Here is a 16,029-nt window from a genome sequence, read left to right as displayed (position 1 = left end):
AGGGCATGCTGTAGACTGCAACTAAAGATAAATTCTCAGTTCCCGTAGCATCAGACAGCTATGAAGAATTTAAGCCAGCAACAAATGCACCACATTTAGTTTGTTTAGTTTAAGAAAGTGCATTTAGGCCAAGCTGCTAATGCTAGCGTACAGCACTAGGGACACATTAAAGAAAACCGCACGTCGCGGGACAGAGCTGCTTACAGTTTGGTTGCCAGCTGACGTTCCCCAAGAGACAGGGAGAAGGGGGACAGGCAGACACACGGCTCAGATCGGCACGAGAGTATCCAGGGAGATGCAGATGGCTGCAGGAGGTGGCAGGATGGATGCCAACAGATCAGGCAACTTTTGAAAGAAACTCCTTCACGGAAACACTGTACCAAACTGATTAGGGAAACAGGAGTGCTTCTGCGCTTTCACAACCAACAATGCAGACAATTAAGGAATTTTGTGGAGGCTCCAATTAGACAAGTTTACTTACAGGGTACACAGCCATCCCTGTCCAGACGCACAATTTAACATAAAAGCAAGGCAATTCCCAGTTAATTATGGAACAGCAGCTTTCTGCAGATTGCTACTGGCTCTAGTTAAGCCCGTTGCACAAAATTTCTGTGCTGATTTTGTGCCATTAAGGTATTAAAAATCAAAGATTCCCCTTCCTGTTACTAGACACACCTTGTCTTCTGTGCATCGGATGGGAGCCACGGGCACTGTGGTTTGTATTTCTACGTGTCCTCACTTTTACGAGTCCTGAGTTACACTATTTTTAATACTAGAAGAACCTTAGAACAAGATTCCCCCCCCCTCGCTCTCCAGCCTGCCTGCCACAACCCTTCACATGTGCTATTTAACAGCATAAATACAGTAAGCCTGAAAGTTTTCTGAGAAGTCATTAAAAATGAAACAATACATTACCAAGGGGGCTTAAAAATATTCACGACCAAATTACAAGCAATCAGGAGAGTGGAAACTTTACTACCCAACGTTGTCAAAAACGTTGCTTGATGTTTTCCTACAAAGCAAAAATGTCTTCCCCATTTCAAAGGATTCATCAACAAGTATCTCATCAGCGAGGCTAATAAAGCCCAACAAGTACTTCACATGATGCAATCAAAGTACTGTCTGCAGACCCGCAACCACAAGTTCAATTGCTTCAGAGTGCTGGCCAGGAGTATTACACCTCCAGACTGGTACTTGGATACGGCGCCCGTGAGGTCCTCTACCCCACAAACCGTTCCAGATACGTAGGTGTGCCCAAAGGGCGTTTTTTCAACCTTCCAGGGGATTTTGACCATCTTAAAGATGTGAAAAAATCTGCAGAGCACCAGAGCTTAATCTTCTGTTGCTACATGTAAAAACCATCTTCCCGCTTTCGTCTTAAGTAGAGCTTTTCCTCGGGCTATTTTTGAAACTGAGCCTCTTTGGTCTGAAAAATACTCGTGATTTGTCTTTACCAGGCAGCTCTTGCACCCAGAGTTCCTTCCCATGAAATGAAATTGCACCAAAATGCTACCATGTCCTTAAATGCCACAAAGACAATCCCCCCCCTCCCCCCGCAATCAAGAGCGAACTACATCCACACTTAAAATAACAAAAGTATATACTTCAAATTCTTAATGCAACACTTCACAAAAAGACATAATTTCCCTTTACCTGCAGTAGAAGCAAAGTACTGCTGTTTTAAATATGCCCAACTTCCTAACATTTAGGTTTTAAAAAACAAGAGCTGACGGGCACTTTAAGAAGTTTTGGTCCCAAGTCAGTTTCTTGCTTCACTTCAAAGTAAGTCTTCAAAGTGCAAACAGATTCTTTCTTTGTAGGCACTAATGAATTTTTAAGTAGTTGGTATTTTGACTGCCATCCAGAATAGTGCCTCTCAACAACTGACCAACGTTATTGGGGCATGTCTACACAAAGATGCCCAGGAAAGTTATGCCGAGCTCAAACCCTCCGTTGATTTAAAGCACATTAGCTAAATCTCATTAACTTCCTGTGTGAATGAGCTTGTTGAGAAGAGGACTTAGCTCCAACTGAATGAGACATTAACAAAGGATCTCGCAGCTTTCAAAAACTACACGTTTGGTTACTCAAGTTATTGAAAAAGAGCTTATTTAGGCTACGATTCTAAACAAAAATATCCGAAATAGGAGTATTTCCAGTAAGCATAGGTCAACCTGCAAGTGCATTTGGTCAAAAACATTATTGGTCAAGCAGTTCCTTGCTCATCTTTCACCCCATTACTCCCTCATTTTATTGTTCCAATAGCCAACTGTTTTGCCAAGTTTCTGTGCAGCCTGTGCACCACCCTCCGTAAGGGATCCCATCAACGTGTATGCAATGGTCTGCGTTAACAGAGTCCCAACAAAGATCAAGAAAGAAGTATACAGAAGCAGCCATAAGATTACATTTCAAAGAAGTGTAAGCAAAATCGAGGAGATAACAATTTTACAGCTTGACATCAAGTGACTGGTATCAAATGGCACCTGCAGCATTCTCTAGATAGCAATGATGCTCAGGGTAAATAAAACTGAAGTAGCAGATCACTGTTCCTTATATAAAACACATTACTACTTTATAGTCTCACTTCCAGCACAGTACACCTCCCTCACTGTTTGTGGTACACATTAACTTGATTTATAATAGTACACAGTCCCTACAAGACTCCCTGTGGAGCATTAATAATCAAAGAATTCAGATACTTCCACATTATTCTGGATGTTAATACACAGTTCATTAAGCTCCCTCATTCAGAAAGCAACCTGAGCACACACTGATTCCTTTCTCAACTTTCTTTGTACTTCTACTTGGCACTTTGATGAAAGCTACGTTTTTTCCAAGACCTTAATCACATTAAAACAACGGTGAAGTTAGAGACTCAACTAGGAAAAATTCCATTTATTAAGGAAATCAGGGTGGTGTGCCAACTTCTTCAACTCTGAATACGAAGCTCCATTCCAAAGGCTTAGGCATTCCTACGTCTATTTTTGAAACAGATACTCAACTCCTTGCTGAAATAGAACAATTTTAGTCCAGTAAGCAATATAAAACCAGCAACTGATTACACACTTGAAAAAGTTTATACTGAGTTATCTGTTAGGCTTTTCTTGAAATAAATATCTCACTTCCATTTAACTTAAAATAAAAGATTTGGAATTCAAGAAACTTTTAAAAACTAAGATGCTGCACCGTTGAGGTCAGACATCCTTAATATCTCTTTTTTTTACTACAGAAACCTCATGTAAATTTCTCACATTTTAAAAATTAAACGGAAGCCAAAATTCACAGGTAAACAGGAAAGAGGGTAAATACTTTTGAGTCTCTCTGTACAGTGGTAACAATTTTTAAATGAAAATTAAGTCCTCAAATCTTTAAGATACTGAAACTTACTAAAAACCTGAGCTTATCAGGTTTAACTTTTCTTTCTTAATAACACCCACTCTAAAGCAGTTGAACTTTTGTAATCACCTGACGATCTGAATTCAAAGAAGCTCTTACCTCCAGAAACCTGAACCAACTTCTAGGGACCGTCTCAGCCAGCTCCTCCACCACCTTTCTCCCAGCCTATGCTCAGTGCCACAGCCCAAGTTGCAAGCTGCAGCCTGAAAGGATGCAGACATACCGGAGGAGGATTTTTATAATCTGGTTGGGCTCACTACATTGTATAACTGTCCTGTGTCCAATCACAATCTCGGCGCGTTACACAACGGCTGAAATGCAGGAAGACACCACACGGTCATAAACTGTTACTACACGCCTCTGCCATAGTTACGAAAAGTAAGCGAACAGTCTGTCTGAGCAACAGCAGTGAGCACACACCAACCCCGACAAGGAGGTTCAAGGGTTTTGCATAACCTGCAATGCTACGGGGAGAAAACCCATCCAGGGCGCCCAAAATTCAAGTTGCATAAATATTTACATGCCTGACTCCAACAGTTGTAATCAGGATTGGGATTTTCTCCATCAAGTTAGCATTTCCATAAACCTCCGTTGTGCAACTTGCACGGAAATATTTTTATTAGCAATTAGCCAGTTTTCAAGAGGTCCCAGATCTCAAAGTTCTGTTCCACAAGACAAAGTTTAGCAATCCACAACCTCACCAAGGATGGGAAATACACGATATAATTTGTGCTGGGCTCCTTCACTTTCATAATGGAAAACACTGCTTAAGAGTGATGTTCAGGGCCACAGAGTAAAGCAAGATGAAAAAGGAGGCAGGAATAGAAGTGGGACTTGAATTAACGAAAAAACACCCATTAATTAATATGCAGTCCCACATGAATCTGTTCTTCTCTCCTTGACCCAGCTCTCTTTCTGCAGGAGGACAACGCAGTCTTAAGGCTGCCCTTACACTTCTAAACATCACTTAATAATTTGTCACATCACAGCCCCTGCCTCAAGTTATCACTCGCTATCAAGTGTGTACCCCATCCCCTTACCCCACGAGGGAAGCAGTTACCTCTCCCAAATACAGCATGTGCTTGCAGTATGCATGAGACACCATCACTTCTACAATCGATACCATAAGTGATAATTAAAATAGGCCACCAGAAATTAACACCCACCCACCAGGTGCTGCCCGCATTTATACGCGGCATCTCCACTGCTTGTGCCCAACTGAGAGCCGGCCAAGAGCACAGTGCTCCAGGGCAGAAAATAAGCTCGCTTTACCTGAAATGCACCTTTTGAACCCAAATTCGCGGAGGCAAAAGCCAGGCCGATGGCGCCATCTAGCTCCCTCCGCTTAAGGAGCAAAGCCAGCGTTAATGCAAGTTTAAAAGGTTTGTCACACACTGCCGAAGCTTGCTTAATTGTCAAGACCCAAAAGCTGAGCATCATCAGCAGATCAGAAATCTGCATGTGCTTGTTCTCGCATCAAAGAACCGACTACTGAATAGGGCACATTTAATTGAAAGCTGAGACTTATTATGTGCAATACTCTTTATTCATCATTTGCTAAGAATGCATGGAAGAAAGCCAATTAACTCCACTGATTATTTTATGCTATGTATGCGTATATAAAACCACATTATGTTCCAGCATTTAATCTCCACTGCAAAGAGATGTTGAAAATTTTCCTCCTCTACTTGCTCCTTTTCCAATTATTAGATTCTTTCCTTTGCTCTTTACTTCTGAATTCCAAATGTTTTCACAAACAGACACATCTTCCAGTTTCAATAAGGAGAAAGCTTACGGCCCTTAATGCAAGCATCACCATATCTTAAGGCCATAAAATACGAACTGCTGTACCACAGGTCCACAGATTGCCTGCAAGGTTACTCATCGACAATACTTGCGAGGAATATGCTGGAAATTATTTTATTCAAAGCATTTGACGTGCTCACAGAGAACAACAGGACTAAGTGATCAATGGCAAAAAAATCCCTCAGGTTTTGGAGGAAATAAGCCATTTGCTTTTTTACTCCACCATCCAGAATTTATTTTTTTTTTTTAAATAGTTGCATTAAACAATGCCAGGGACTCAAATGCTGCTTGCCCTGAATATCAGAGTTCAAACTATTATTGAGTTCAAATGCAAGGAACATTACTTAAGTATCCAATTAAATGAGACTTGTCTATTTACCTCACAATTAAAACTAATTGCTCCAAAGTTCATCATTGGAGAGTGGAGAATTTCATCATTCGGAAGATTTATTTCCGATTACTTACTTAGTATTTACACTCAGTAATTCAGTTCAAATAAACCACCTACTAATCTGGATGCCTTCACTTAAAACCCAGCTTCCATGATCGACGGCCTGGACAGATCTAATCGCAGGTTGTTTGGTTAAAACTCTTTGCAGTGAATAGGTACTTAATCAGTGCCATACTTGAGATGAATGTTCATTCAAGATATAATTCTTGCAACTGTTGTTTCAAGACAGTGGGATATTTTACAGTGCTTCTTCAAACCTCATAACGCTGTGAAAGACAGACGGGAATAAACAGATGAGATGCTCTATGTGTCGCTGCATTCATTGATGGAAGTGAAATCACAGCAGACAATTTATCTTGCTCTACTTCAGTGCAAGAAGCGCTGTCGTGATGATCCTACACAGCTAGTCATCATTTTTATAACCTGCTTAATATCTGAAATTTAAACCGATGGGAGCATTTCCCTTGAGACTGTTACTCCTAGGAGGAGTTCACTTCTGATTACTGTAAGAAAACCCAATTTTTTTGCCTCCTTCTTCAGAGATATACAGTGTTCAGTTTAAGTTAAGAGTGGTTGGGCACCAGAACAGCCTGCCCAGGGAGGGGGTTGAGTCACCATCCCTAGAGGTATTTAAGAAACATCTAGATTTGGCACTTCAGGGCATGCTCTAGTGGCAGAGATTGCAGGGGTTTAGGGTTTTTTTGTGTGCGTATGGTTGGACTCGATGATCTCACTTTCCAACCATGATGATTCTATGATTCTAAGCATGAAACAAATAATTCAGAGTGCCCTGCTCAAACTACAAATGTTTACTGTCAGACACACGTTGGTAAACCGACAATTTACAGGCAACTTTCTGACTTTGAATTATGTATTCTGAGGCAGTTTTGCAGCACTCAGAGTCAATAAAAAAAAATTCTTCTTTGAAGTCACCTATTTCCACTGTACTGAAAACTGTGTCTTGTGTACAGGGATGGCATATAATGGTTATCTCATATGATCAGAACTCGTAATAATATCACCCAGTGGCCACAAACACCTGGTGACTAAATCCCTCCTTTGAACCTTCATATATTGCCAGGTAGTAACAAGAAAAACACACAACATGAAAAGGCAAGTCTGATGCAGAGACTGAAAAAACAGTTAAGAAGAGGTTCTCTGTTACACAACTTATCTACAACAAAAAAAAAAAAAAAAAGGCGCCCGTTCCAGCATAGCAGATACCTCACAAATTCAGCTGCTGCAAGGCACCCTTCTCAGAACAACGCTGTCAGACAAAGGCACATCTTTGCAAGAACATCCTGTTTCATCAGGAGGGTGAGGTGTAGGATGCCTCATTTATGACAGCCAAATGAGTCTCCCGGCTACATTTCTGTAACAATCTCCTAATTTATGTATTCTTCCTACCAAAGTCATAACAAACATGTAATCTTTTACATCAGTGAAAAGATTCAACTTATACTCCCATCAACATCTTCCAGAATACACTTAACGTAATACAGCAAACACCAGAGAACAGCACCACATACTAGTACAATAAATAGATCCACTTCCACCCACAACCTGGAACAGCAGAAAGACTAAGCCATTAAGTTTGATCTTGTAGACACATTTATAAATCCACTGAATTATAAATTCCCTGAAAAAGCACTTACCAGAAGATACGATTTAACACGAAAACATCTACTGCTCTCTTCCCTAATGCTGTATCAAATATACACAAAGAATTACTGAAATTGCTTTGAAAGCTTACCGTTCAATTCAATGAGCAATGCATGGTACCGGGTACTGCTTACACATACGCCTTGTACACAACTCTAATCCGTTAAATGCACATCTAACAGAAGGGATAACCTAGAGGCAGTTCACGTTAAGTGAATTCCACTTTTCCAGTTAGAGAATACAAGGCATCGTGCCCAATTTCTGTTCTTCTTAAATCCTGAATTCAGTTACAGTTTATATTACAGTGTTTCTTGCAACTTTTCCTGTAACTGTGTATTTCTAAATACTTGTAAAAAACTCTAGGGTCTGAGATGTACGCCAAAGCAGACCGATGGTTCTACGTAAAAAAGTAATTACAAGATGGAAGTGCCTTTAAAAATACTTACATCTGATTTCTGTGCAAGAAATAAGAAATCATTTTTAAGGAAAAACAACAACAAAAGACTAGTGAAGCCAAAGCCCTACACTCCACAGGCACAGATCAAAGCGCTTCAGAAATTAATGGAGAAGGAATGTGCTTTTTGTGACCTGCCATTGTATTCACCACATCCATAAACTAAGTCAGACGCCTACGTCTTTCCTGGACCTCCAGGTATGCTTGTAATTAAAGGCAAAAGCTCAAATCATTTTTCTTCTAAGACAAATGTAAAAACCATTTATTGGTCAACATGGCATCATGCAAGGCTGCTGACTGCAACCTTTAAAGCATCATTACCTTCAAGTATTCCCAGATGTCCAGGGAAACACTGTCAACTTCAACATACGCTTGGAAGAAGACAGTATGTGGCCCAAACTCAAGTATGCGATAACTCAGCCAAGGGAACAATAAGGCCGGGTATCTAATAACCCTACTCCTAATAAGCTACAAGCGGGAACTCTGCAGTTAGACTTCACATCTACGACCACAATCCCTTCACTCCTCAAACATCACAGCACAGGAGCACACCCCAGGTGTGCTCACGGGTTCTAGCCATGAGCCAAACCCCAGGAGCAGCCCAAGAGCTCTGACCTATTCCACGCCGCAGATCACAAAACGGAGTGGGTATGCAAATTTAGGTGCTTAGTCTAGACTTGAAATATCCGTTGGTGTTAGCTGCTGACGGTGTTACTTTGGCATTATTTTGCTGTTACCATTTAGTTAGCACACTCATATTGTAGCTTTATCTCTCTCTATATATATACATATCTTAATGTTTGTGACTGCAAAGTGCAGGCTAAACCTCTGCACAGAAAAAAAAAAAACCAACCCACCACACCGATCTTGCTACAGGCTGTGCAAAGAACATGGGAAGTTGCATTTTTTAGTTGAAGTTGCCATCATTTTCATTTTCTAAAAGAAAAACATGTTTATACAAAAACCCCCTATGTTTATTTATACTGTATTTGTTATTTTTATATATACGGATACACCATTTACTCAGACGCCCCAAAATCTACCTTCACTAAACTGTGAGCAGCCAGGTTGAGAACTCTAGCTGGAAGACTCAAAGAGGGGGAAAAAGAGCAGATAGACGCACTTGCGTTCAGTGATCCTTGTATCTGGTGCACGGTTCAGTAAGCAAACGACAAACGCAGCTTCTCAGCACTGCCCGACTGCTCCAGCAGCCACAACTCCTCCTCCCACCAGTCCCAACCTCCTTCATCTGAAATGAAAAAAGCCCTTTTAATCTTCAAAGCATGGCCACAAGTCAATCTCAAACTTAGCACACTTTTTAATTTTCTTTTTAATTATCCAGTTGGGAGAGTTATGCCCTCCTTGCTCAGTGACCTTTCATTCCTTCAAGATTATTTCAAGAAATCTTTCCTGGGAATAATCAGCAAATTTATACCACTTGCAGAGGAAATGTTTCAAGGCTTCCAGGCGTTGAGGGGGAGAGACAGCATGATTCTTCATGCGCTTTTGTGCAGGCAGCCTTTGCTGCGTGAAACACTACCCTCAGTTCTGCAGGCCAAGTACCTTCTGGCTTCAGACTGCTGTGACACATCTGCTCAAATACCTTCCCAGAAGTAAGCTGTCACCGTGCTGGGTTTTAGAGCCCCCGAGTCCTTATGTGAAGCCACAACTTCCAAAACAGCAGGAGAATTTTGTTCTGCTGGAACTGGCAAAAGGCAGGGCACAAGCAGATCATCTACTGGTGCATAGAGCAATAACAGATGCTATTATTAACTATATCAGCAACAATAGGTACTATTATAAATTAAATTAGCAATAATAGATGCTATTATTACTACCGGTAACTGTTGACCAACTGTATGTCCCACGAGTTTTGGTCACTAAGCATAGCTTGGTTTCACATCGCCATGGGGAAAAATTAAATCATTACTGCCACTAATGAATTTTAAGTTAAACCAGCACTACTTATTCTCTGCCCACACACTAAACAACTGTATGCAACCCTACATTTGATTCCCACACATTAAGCCAACCAATTACTAATTTATTAATTTCACAACAAGCCTGGAAGTGTTTATAGAGACAGGCTTGTGTTTAACCAGACTTGCTGGTTACTTCCCGTACTCATGTTTCAGGCAGGCTTAGGTGAGAGCACTTACACGCACAGCACTCACGATCCACTTCCTTATTAACGTGCATTTGTACATCTTGCTCGCGCCTCGAGAAGTTAATGTGACGCCACCGGTTCAGTCCTCTGACTCCGCAGGGACAATTAGTAGAGCCAGGAGGTAACCAGGACCTGTTGAAACCCATCTGACATCTAACCTGTACGTCATATAACACGTTACCCTGGAGAGATGTAAGACATAATTGAGTCCAACAGCTTTGAAGATTTTTCTCCATACGTAAGCGGTTAATTAAGAATGTATTAAATATATATTAATGCATTAAATATCCCTGCAAGCAACGAAACTGTTAAAGGCGGCTAAGTGAATTCTTCTCCAATTGAAGTGACAAAAATGGAATAGTCCACTTTATACCAAACTGACTGCTCAGGAAAAGCATAAAATTTATAGTATTTTGACAGAGTTCACACTACTTATAATAATATTTATGCCAACTATAGTTTATTGAAGGAAAGCTTTTTCTTTTCAGCAAGACATGCTTTTTACAAAAAAGTCTTCTGGCAACATTTAGTGAATACTTATGATTTTTGCCAGTAGAACAACCCTTTTTGGACAATATACTGTGGTTTCAATATCGAACCTTACTGGTTTCTTCATCTTCAGGGCTCTTTTGCAAATGTCTGTATAGCGCTACTTAAATAAATAAATAAAATCACAAATATTCTTACTTAACTGGCATCACTTAAAATGTGAGAATTCTTTGCTGCCACTATTTGGTGTAATATCGTTTAGGCATACATTTTGCCCTCAAACAAAATTTTCCATTTGAATAATTAAGAGGAGAAAAGACCAATACAGATAGCGACTCCTTTGAAGGTACCCACATGCTGTGCTTTCTCCATAATAAATCTATTACCTGCCATTCAACAAAACATTACCTGTCACAACAGCCTCCAGAACAAAAACAGTAATTAGATTCGGATCTTAATACACTCGGCGCACTGCTCCGCGGTCTACAATTCAGCGGGATTACAAAGCAAGAACAGCGCACCTCAGCAAAATTAAAAATTGGGCTAATACTGATCATAAAATCTTTGCCAAAACCAAACAGCCAAGAAGGAGAGCTCAGATAATACTTTGGGGTTAGGCTCATTTATACTGAGGAACTCAACAGAAGGCTTAATTGACAGCTTTGCTTGATTTGATTGTGCCTTATTAGGCATCTTCATGAGAATCATTAAATGCGTTTGATCCCTTGCAAAGAAGAGGAAGACTCATTAGCAATGGATGTTTACAAGTACCCAGGGCTCAAGATTACAGTTCTTCCCCTTCTGCAGAAGGGGCTTTTTAGATCTATGTTTTTAGGAGAAGGATCACGTTATCGTCTCTGTAAGAGCTCAGGCTTCCATCCTTTGCCTTTTCTGGTATTTGCAAACAAGACAGACCGACAATGAAAACGTCAGATCATTTGAAAGCCTGGCTCCTAAGAGCCAACCTCAGTACGCGACTAGCAAGCCAGGAAAATTCAAGCCATAGGAGCAGTCAACACTGAAGATTATTACTTATACCGAGCCAGATTTTCTATGTTCTGAAATGAATACAGCACAAATTGAGCTGTTCCCATTCAATTTTCAGTTTCTGGCTAGAGCAAATAAATAGATCTTACTACAACAGAAACATAATACTTGGGTATTAAAAAAAAAAAAAAGCCACTCCCTTGTCCATATGATTTTTTGTATGTTTTAAAAGCATGTAAGTTGAAATAAACTACAGGTAACCAACAAGTGTATAACAGTCTGAATAAACCAGAATAGAGCCCTGTAAAATTATAATGATAATAATTATTATATTCAGCATAATCACCCAAAATTCCACAAAAAATTAAACTACCCACAGAAATACATACTTCAATATCAGACAACGACTGATAACTGTTATTGTTGCCATATATGACAGGACACAGAACAGTGTGAAATACCGCAATTATGTCTTGTGGTCCGATCCTACGGAGTAAGGACCTGGAGCTCCAATTTCTTTCTTGTCAGTCTGAATCCCGATAATTCCTTAGGTTTGGCCTTTGTGCAATGAAATACGCATTGGAAAGCCACACTCTTTAAGGATTTATCAAAAACTCCAATCTGTTAAAATATGACCAAGCAAATGCTTGCATCAGGAATATCTAGTCAACTTTCAGAAACAATTCATTTTACATAAAAAAAATGGAAAAGGAAAAAAACCAGCTGCTGTAACTTGTGAAGCAGCTGGTGCTTTGGACTACATCGTCTGCAAAAACAAGGCTGTGTTTTCTTTGCTCAGGTATGGTAAGTGTCTGAATACAGGATTCTCCACACCCAACGCGCAAGTAATAAACAGAGAAAAATTGTAAAAATTATGAAAATTTTTTTTCTGTCATAGGGATTCAAAGACTCCATGGAAATGCAAACCTTATCACAGCACAGTCCATTAAGCGCTATAAGCTCTGGGACACTTTCACTTTTTTCAGCCCACAAAAGAAGAAAGAGGTTGCTAACTTTGCAGTGCAGCATTTTATTTCCATTCCAAGCTTCTAAATAAAAAGTGAAAGTCGTGACATGGGAGTCACATGCCTATTTTTACGAGATACTCATATGACCTTGAATACTGATAAGCACATATACACACCCTTTTTTTTCTTTGAAAGTACAACAAAACAGCAACACTGAGCTACATGCTTAAACACATGACAATACAGGTAAGTGATAAAAGGAACAAGGCCAGAAAAAAAAAGGAAACCCTTCATATCACTACTTCTGTGCTAGAAAAGAAAGCGCTTAATGGCAGACTCCAGCGGTCAAAGATTTCCAGCATTTTCTTCCCATTGCTACCACCCGGTCAACGACGACATCCAAAGTACTGGGAGACTGGGATAAATTCATTAACGGCACATTAACCGCCTCATCATATAAACACAGCTAAGAGCACACTTAGTTGACCAAGTGTTTAAGGTACCTTCCTATTAAAGCTTCCAAACTGCAATTTATTCTCTTAACTTTTACAATCTTACAAACATACTAATAGCCAGCATACCACTAAAATAGGCCTTATTGCCCTAGGCTGCCATTTCGTGGCCATGCAAAATAAAAGTAAATCCAATTAAAATGCGTTGCTACATTTAGAGCCCAAACTACTCAAAGCATCCACACACGAGGCTAATGCTCAGGAATGTAAGTGCACAAAAGTCTGAAGTTGCTTTTTATGTACTTTCCGGCTACGCCAGCACTGCTGTCTACCATGCATTCTCAAAATGCTTCAGACTACTGTTCCGATGACACAAGCACTGCAATAGTTCGATTTAAAAATAAATTCAGACAACAAATTTGGGGGGCATGGATTCGAAATCTGTTCGGTGAGTCACTACATTTCAAAACAGTCAAAACCAAAATAATGGTGAGTCAATCTCTCTTTCACCATTTATACTAATTTGAGCCCATACTTCAAGCAATTTTAACCTAAAGCAAGCATAAAGGAAACGGGTGCTGAATTAAAACAGTCCCTTTTATCACCCAGGAGATAACAAGCGAATGCTGGTTAAATCCAAACACGCATAAACAAGTTGTTATTGCCTTCATACCACATAGCGCCTAAAAGTTCAAAAATACTTACAGGTACGGTGCTGCTACTTACAGCTCTTCAAACAAAATTACAACAGGACTAATCTGCTCCCATCTGCTCCTAAAAATACAACTATCAGACAGAGCTTGCTTTCTCCGGCATTTTGCTGACGCAGGTACAGATCAAAACATCATCCATTCAGGGGAGAAAGATTTACTGGACTCCATAATACACAAGCTAAAATCCAGCTCCACCACGATTCTAAGGCGCACGTGACACACTCTTACCAATACAAGTCAGTTTTATTACATGCTTAGTAACGTAGGTTTTGGGATAAGAATAAAATATCCTGGCTGCCTCAATGTGGCGAGAAGACATTCTGGAAATTGCCTTTTGCCAGAAAAGGACAAAGTTTATTCTCTCCTGAGGTGGTTGTGGGTTTTTTTGAGTTTGTTTTTTTTTTTTAATAAAAAAAAAATAAAAGTAAGACCAGACACTTGGATGGTAACTGCATCCCCCCCCCGGCCCTCCATAACCAGCACTTTCATCTCCTGGCCTGAGAACTGAGACACAAGGAGATTTAGATCATTGAACTTCTAATTATAAAACCATTAAAGGCTAGTTTTACAACTACCTCAAGCCCAGCTATTCCTCTGCACATAATAAAATGGAGTTGTTGAATCGGAACAAAGAGTTTTTCAATACGTTCCCGCTGCGCAGGATGGAGACAACCAAAACGTGTGGTTTGGGACTGCCTCGCAGGGACCTCGGCACTCAATTCATCCTTCCCGAAACCAACCCAGAATTTTCAAACTCCAATGGGTCCAACTCTACTCTGAGGCCACAGCAGAGCCAAGAAGAGTCACAGCTCTCTGCAGACCCAAGGCAAATGATGATTCACAATTTACTAGACCGATGACAACATCAGTACCAAGAAATAAGTTCATCAAACCTCTGAGAGCGCACTGGATTAGAAAACCATGGGAGACACACAGGCACGCTGTAGTGTAGTCCAGATGCGCTGGACTAGATGACCTTTAAAGGTCCCTTCCAAACCAACACATTCTATGATTCTATTTCTGATGCCATACACATTTTTATTGCTATGTTTGGCACCAGAAATGGCCAAGATTAATGTTGAGTGCAAGGAATAAAACCGGAGCAGGAAGCTTCTTAACTAGTAGACTAGTTCTCCCTCCTACTTCCTTTCCCCCCCAAGTGCCAGCGATGTGTCAACACTCCAATTCCCTTTCCCAAGGAGGTAGTTCTACTCCTTTCGTGGCCAAATTACCATGGCAAGAAATCCACATTTTGATTCATCTCAAATAGAAAGGCGTTCAAATAGCAGACATTTCCTTCCCATAACCTGAAAATAGCCAAATATCATCAGATTTCTTTCCTGCCTTCAAATAAACATTGTCATAAGACAGCTCGTAACAACTAAAAATATTTAGCCATAAAGAAAATATGCTCCCCAGTACTGACAGAGTATTATGTGCTGTACCACGAAGTTAGCACAATGTCTTAATGCACTTCACCCCTGGGAACGGCTAGAGAACATGGCAAATAGCTTTCATTTTAAATGATTTATTTTATTCCTGCCTGACACTACATCATGATGCATCTCTCTTTATTCATCCCGACTGTCAATATTTTTTTCCTGCAGCTTTTAAGTAAAATAAAAACACTGTAACTGCTGTCATACCATTCCATGACCACTAAAGCTTCATAAATAAGAACACTTGATACAAATACATTTTTCCAGCAATACCTGAGCCATCTCCTTCAATGGAAGAAAAAACATTCTGCGCAGCCATCTGCATTTCCTCTTGTAAGGATAAATGCATAAAGAAACGTTCAAAAGTATAATAAATTTATTGAAGAAATGGCCCCACAGAATATTTTCGGGCTTGAGTTTTCTCACTGTTTTTCTTACGTGGTTAACACAAAGACACTGAGAGCAACAGCTACAGTAGAACAAGATCTTCCAAAAATCACCTTGGGTGAGACACTGGTTTGTAATCTGCTATGAACTGGAATAGCTGGAGGGTGCGCAGTTGACTTCCCCCTGTACACACAAGGATCAGAAGAGGTTAACTGCTGCGGTTGGACTAGGTCATTAGAGCAGCTTAACAGCCACTTCTGGAGGAATCCGTACTGAAGATGGGTAAAGTTTCACCCATTTAACTTTTCGACCGTCTCCAATCAACCCAAACAGCACAACAATGCCACTTCATAGCACAATAAGAAAGTCCATTATATTGAGGAAGTTGACAGATTTGGCTATGCCAGGAAGAAAAAAAACAACAAAGAAACACACTGACAGAATCAAAGAAAGCAAACTCGACTTAATTTTAAAACCTTTGAAATAGTAACTGCATACAAATGCAGCATCTTCTACAGAGTCTTCTAAACAAATGTGGAGAAAATCCACAGACATAAAGTTTTCTGTTAGGAAAAAAAATAATAAAAATCCTCAAACACTACTATCATCTTAAGCTCCCCCTGAAGAAGAGTCTCCAACCAAATAATACCAAAGACAG

The 16,029-nt window shown here is 40.1% G+C and overlaps 1 protein-coding gene across 5 annotated transcripts in view; it reads right to left on the bottom strand.

Moving 5' to 3' along the window:
- SLC23A2 (solute carrier family 23 member 2) overlaps window positions 1-16,029 on the bottom strand; it is a 57,226-nt gene that overhangs the window by 38,392 nt on the left and 2,805 nt on the right. The window contains exon 1 of one of the 5 annotated variants that reach the window (XM_063358724.1): window positions 8,893-8,964. The exons of 3 other annotated variants lie outside the window; for them this stretch is intronic. The gene's annotated coding sequence lies outside the window, so the exon portion shown is untranslated. Of the gene's footprint in view, window positions 1-3,495; window positions 3,594-8,892; window positions 8,965-16,029 lie in introns of those variants that run through there. One more of the 5 variants, XM_063358722.1, reaches the window with a different exon arrangement.

Source organism: Chroicocephalus ridibundus, chromosome 23 (assembly GCF_963924245.1).
Source record: "Chroicocephalus ridibundus chromosome 23, bChrRid1.1, whole genome shotgun sequence".
NCBI lineage: Eukaryota > Metazoa > Chordata > Aves > Charadriiformes > Laridae > Chroicocephalus > Chroicocephalus ridibundus.
This window is presented reverse-complemented; position numbering and strand designations above follow the sequence as displayed.